Genomic DNA, 6000 nt, shown 5'->3' with positions numbered 1-6000 from the left:
ACTCCCCCCGATACCCTCCTCCTCCAGCCGTCACCAGTCCACCATTGCTCTCCTCCATCCATCCTTCTACGACCCCTCTTGCTCCCCTCTATCTCCAATACGTAATAAACTATTCCAAACCCATACCAATATTAGCGTGGTCTTTGTTAGTGAACTTTGTTTGGTTTTATCTGACTGTTATTTAACTCGGCGTCATTGTAAATGAGGGTCTGTCCTCAATGATCACTCCGAGATATAAATAAATAAATAAATGATGATGATGATGACGGTGAGAGGTGAAAGATCTTAAAAGTAGAGAACAGACACGTGGATGAGACAGAGCAACAATGCAGTGGCGGAGAAAGTGTGTGGAGCGAATGGAGAGGCAGACAGAGAGGGAGATGGAGATAAAGGAGGGAGAGCCCACAGCAGGCCAGAAGTCCTCCAATGCTACTGCAGTGGAGTGACAATGAGAGAGGAGAGAGTATGAGTCATACATAAACCCCTCCCTCTCTCCTTCTCTATCTCCCTCCCTCCCTCGCCCTCTCCCCTCCTGCCTACAGTGCCGACGTAGCCGGGTTACGTCGATCCTGACTCATTCATTCACAGCCGAGTCTCAAGCCTACTTTTGTTATACAGATGAAATCGTGCTACTTAAGAGACCATCGCTGCTCTCATTATAGTGCTATGACATACTTTACCGCTCTGGCTGCCGGAGCCCCATTCATAAAAAAATGCTCCAATCTCTGCAGAGGAAGGCACACACACACATGTCCAATCCCTTATTTGGTCGTCGTGTATAGCTGAATGGGTCGTGGACGAGTGTGTGTCACTGCTAGGTGTTTAATCCCTGCTGGGGCCACCCACACTGTGCACCCATAGTACTGTAATTCTCCTCTATCATATGTGGCTTTCCCTTTATGAAGATTCACCTCTATTTGGTTGTTTCTCCCTCCTCACATTCCCTCCCGCCCTCCCAACATTTTTCTTCCTCTATACCCTCCTCTACGTCCTCTCTCGGTGGAGCAGCAAGCATCTACCTCCATGTGGTTAGCTCATCTCCTTTTCTTCCTCTCCTCCTTCTCTCTCTGGTTAGCTCATCTCATCTCCAGGCAGTCAGCTTTGCAGGCAGCTAATTATAGGCCACGCTGTGGAGCGCAGGGCCGGATGTGACAGCATGCTGTGTTTGTGTGTGCTTATGTGTGTTAAGTGCAGACTATATGTTGCTGTTTGTCTCCTTGTATGTCTTCCTGCACATGAGGAGTGTGTGTCCATGTACAGTATATGTGTTCATATGTTCTTTTACATCTAATCTAGGAGCAGCTTGAGTTTTATCCCCTCACAGTGGATATCTTGCTCACTTCTAAATGTTTGGGAATGTATTCCATTACTGAAGGTCCTCACAAGTATAACAATACAAAAGTGTGTGTGTGTGTGTGTGTGTGTGTGTGTGTATGTGTGTGTGTGTGTGTGAGTGTGTGTGTGTGTGTGTGTGTGTGCATATGTGTGGACGAGCCACCAGCAGGATATCCAATCCCAGCCCCTCCCACACTGTACTGCAGCTCTGACTCATACAAGGTGGAGGCAGAGACAACCAGGGTCTGAAGACTGGCAATGAGCGTGCACACACACACACACACACACACACACACGCACACACACAGGCGCACATGCATACACTCATATGGTCTATATAGCAAAGTAAACAGGTATGGACATAATACACATATGCATAGCCTATACGACATATAGCACTGTGCATACTTAACCATAAACAGAAGTCAGTTTCCAGTATTACATATTTATTTATGGCTATTTCAGATAATTTTTGAGAACATTTTTGTTTTCTATGTCCTTCAAAAAAACAAACTCAAAAGGTTATTGGATAAACCTAAAATTGATTTATTCCATGGCTACTGAAAATATTCATGTCTGATTGCCTGAGAGGTGTTTAGAATAATATCAAGCATAGTTCTGGTTAACAGTTTAAACACTGTTCTAAGTCAGTGCGCAACGTATATTAAATTGAAGGTAACCATAGGAACAGCACTTCTATGTTGCGCTACCATTACCATCAAGTCTTGCTGGTGAAACAGGTCTAACCAGTGGTGTAGTGGAGGGTATACGCAGGTATATGGAGTATATCCACCTCTTTTTCTGACGGTTTTACAGTATACCCACCTACCAGCCAAAAAGCCATTTGAATATATAGGAGAGTACACCCACTTCCTCCTCGGTAACCTACCACCCATCTACCTAGTACACCCATCTCATCAACGACCACAACACCACTGGACCTAACCATGAGTTGAACTGTCTTCAGCTATATCTGCTGTTGAGAACTCACATACAAGAAGACCAGTTTGAGCTTCAAGTCCATCACAATTAAACATTGTGCGAGATAAAAACTTGGGACATAAAGCATTACTACCATCGCCACTTCAGGGCAGTGGAAGAAAGCTGTAAACCAACTCTACCAACTCCTGAGGGAAATATCTGGCTCTTTGGTTGCTAAGTGCTCCACTATGTTCACCAGCTAGTCACTAACTTTGCTGTTTGGTGCTGGGCAGGCTGCTACTGGACAGAAGTTTGTAAGAGACTGAAGGAAACAGTAAAGTTGTGGGCCGTAAAATCCCAAAACAATGAGCTGAAAGACACTAAAATGCTCCGTATAGCGAACATGTTCTCATCCCAACTCGTCACATACTGACGCTTTGTCAGGACCCCTTGGCGTCACTTTCTAATGCACTGGGTCGCCCAGCACTTCAATCTATGACGCTTAGGTTTAGGCAACAAAACCACTTAGTTAGGTTTAGGAAAAAACATCAAGGTTTGGCTTAAAATTACTACATTTGTAAAGTGAAAATTAAACTTAATTTTGTGAACATGAACGAATAGCTGATTGTAGAGTAATAGTGAAACTAAATGCACGGGACGCAAACAGCGGTCTGCTGGGTTAAAGCCCTGTGTTTGGTGGACCCATCCATCACCACTCCCGCCCACCCTATGTGTGTTGTTTTGCTCTTAAAACTACGCCACCACACTCCCCGACCACTTTCTCTGAGCGTTTAATATTGACGCGGATGGGGTTACATAGTGCGTCTCATACAGACGCTAAAGAGCACCTTGTCTGTCAGTATCACAGCGAGAGGTGTGACAAAGCGTTGACGCCCTGGGAATGAGATCGGGCTGGTATAGCTGAGGGGAACTGCAGAGTCTGGTGATAATTCTGTGTGGGTTCGTCACAACGAGCAACACATTTCATGTTATTTATATTTATATATATTTTGTGTATATATTTGACATATTGTTAATAGGAAAACACTGATTTGTGCAGCTTAAATTTCTACACACTTGTAGTAAACAGACATTTTAAAATTAAATTAAATTTAAATTACAGTAATTTTTTTTAAATTAATATTAAAAATAATTTGAGCTCTCGTTTTGTCTGTGTAAGTGGCCATAAATGTGACACTGCACACCAAGATGTGCTGAAATAGAAAGTAAAGGACCCAGCAGAGGAAACACCTGCTTTACATCTTTGTGTTCTTCGCCGCCTTTTCCATTATTTTTGTGTATCAGGGAACCTTGTAGTGTATTATTGTTGACTTACGTTAGCTCTTGGGTCTAGAAGGGACTAGGCCATGTGAAACACGTGTACATAGCATATCACAACATGTGATGTTGTATTAAGTATGTATATGATAAATAAGATAGTACTTATTTTTCCCTGATAATGGCCCTTGAGGCTAACTAATTATAGATGATGTAAATGAATGTGAAATGAATGAATGTTTGGTTGAACAAAGCGCAAAAAATGTTGACAGACCCCAGGAAGACTAGCTGGCACCATTCGCCTCAGCTAATGGGGATCCTTTTAAATAAATAAATATAAGTCACTGAATAAAGTTGAAAACGTGCTGCACCTCCTTCCTCCACCACACTGTTAAACTCCCTAAACACTGGTTTACAGTAGGATAATTCAAGTTGCACCTTCTACCATATTTCCACCATTCAATATTTTAGACTTCATTCTTTCATAGTAACTGTAAAGCAGTACACAAAGAGGAAGTGTCTGCACTAGACAGAGAATGTGCACATGGATTTCTCAATAGGTTGCATCCATTCATACATCACAACGCGTATGCCTGCACACACACACACACACACACACGCACAGACGGACAGATAATAGCAACAGCTTCACACGTAAAGGATGAGATCAGCAGTCGATGTGTATCCGTCGAGATGCCATGGGAACTCTCTCTCCTCCTCCTCCTCCTCCCTCTCTTTCTTCTTTATCGCTCACTCTTTCCTCCTCTCCTGCTCTGCATCTGCCTCATGGCTTCCTGTGTCATCCCCTCCCCCCACCGCTATAAAAGGAGAGAGGCCTGTTCATTCATGCATTCAGCCAGTCAGCTGAGCGAGGAGAGAGGAAGGGAGGAGGGGAGACAGAGATAAAATGAGAGGAGAGGAGAGGAAGAGGAAGAGGAGGAAGGCTTCCTCCCTGTGATGAATAGGTCACCTGTATTACATCACTGATGGGGGATGGAGCGATGGAAAAGAAAACGAAAGGTAGGACAAAAAAAGACCAGACCCCTCCTTTCCTTCTCTCTCTTCCTCATCCTCTTCCTCTCTGTCTCCTCCTCCTCTTCCTCCTCCCTCTGCCCTTCTCTCTCTCTCTCTCTCTCTCTCTCTCCTCTCCATCACCCCCTCCCCGCCCCATCCTGACAGTATGAGTCACAGACAGACCAGTTCCCTTGATGCACTGCGGAAACGTAATGTGACGTAGCCTCCATGCACATCTCTCCCTCCCTCGCCACACGCGTCCCTCCATCCCTCCCATTCATCCGTCCGTCGCTGCCTCCCATTCATCCATCCCTCTCGTCATAGCACAGCAAGCCTCCATTCACAAAAAAGCCCTGAGAGAGAGAGAGAGAGAGAGAGAGAGACGGCAGGTGGATTCACGCCACCAGAACCAACACAAACCGTGTCACACCACAATATTATACATTTCAGTGTAATGCAGTCCAAAACAATAATACGATATTATCAGCACTGAAAGCTGCACCAAATGAAGCAGATAAGAAAAAAACTGAAAATCTTGGCAAGTGTAATGTGAGTATCTTTGGTTTAGTTTCACCATCAATGTTGTGCAAGGTTTATTGTTGCCATGGTTACAGCATGTGCAGTCAAATATGAGCTGGATTGCCAAGAGCACTGATTTGTAACAGTAATTAAACTGTTGACAGGAAGTGTGTTTGAGGTGTCCGAGCATGCGACAGCTCGGAGTCAAAAGCGAACAACTCACATCATCTAAAACTGTAAGAAAAGAATAGAAATACAATTAACTACAATACAATATGCAGTAACGCAATACAATACAATACAACAAGCGTGATAGCCTATATTGTAAACCCTTACCAAAAAGTTTATTCAAGTGTGCTATTAGTATACTTATTTTAAACTTAAAATAAGAGAGTATACTATCAGTTAGTTTACTTTTTATGTACTTATCAAAAAGTATACATAAGTATACAGAAAAGTCTAAGTATACTTAACTCATACTGACAAGTATACAGAAAAGTCTAAGTATACTTGGCTCATACTGAAAAGTATACAGAAAAGTCTAAGCATACTTAACTCATACTGACAAGTATACAGAAAAGTCGAAGTATACTTGGCTCATACTGACAAGTATACAGAAAAGTCTAAGCATACTTATCTCATACTGACAAGTATACAGAAAAGTCTAAGTATACTTAACTCATACTGACAAGTATACAGAAAAGTCTAAGTATACTTAACTCATACTGACAAGTACACAGAAAAGTCTAAGCATACTTGGCTTATAGGCCTACTTGTACTTAATTCTTTGATCAAGATATACTTAAGAAAAGTATAATTAAGTATTCTTGCAATATAGGCCTATAGAAAGGTATACTTGGCTTGTAGTTGTGCTTACTTTTTGATGGAGTAGACTATTAAAATGTGCGCTGGTGGAAGTGACGAATATAATAT

This window comes from Sebastes umbrosus, chromosome 17 (assembly GCF_015220745.1).
Source record: "Sebastes umbrosus isolate fSebUmb1 chromosome 17, fSebUmb1.pri, whole genome shotgun sequence".
Classification (NCBI taxonomy): Eukaryota; Metazoa; Chordata; class Actinopteri; order Perciformes; family Sebastidae; genus Sebastes; species Sebastes umbrosus.
The sequence above is the reverse complement of the archived record's forward strand: the minus strand, read 5'-3'. Positions refer to the sequence as shown.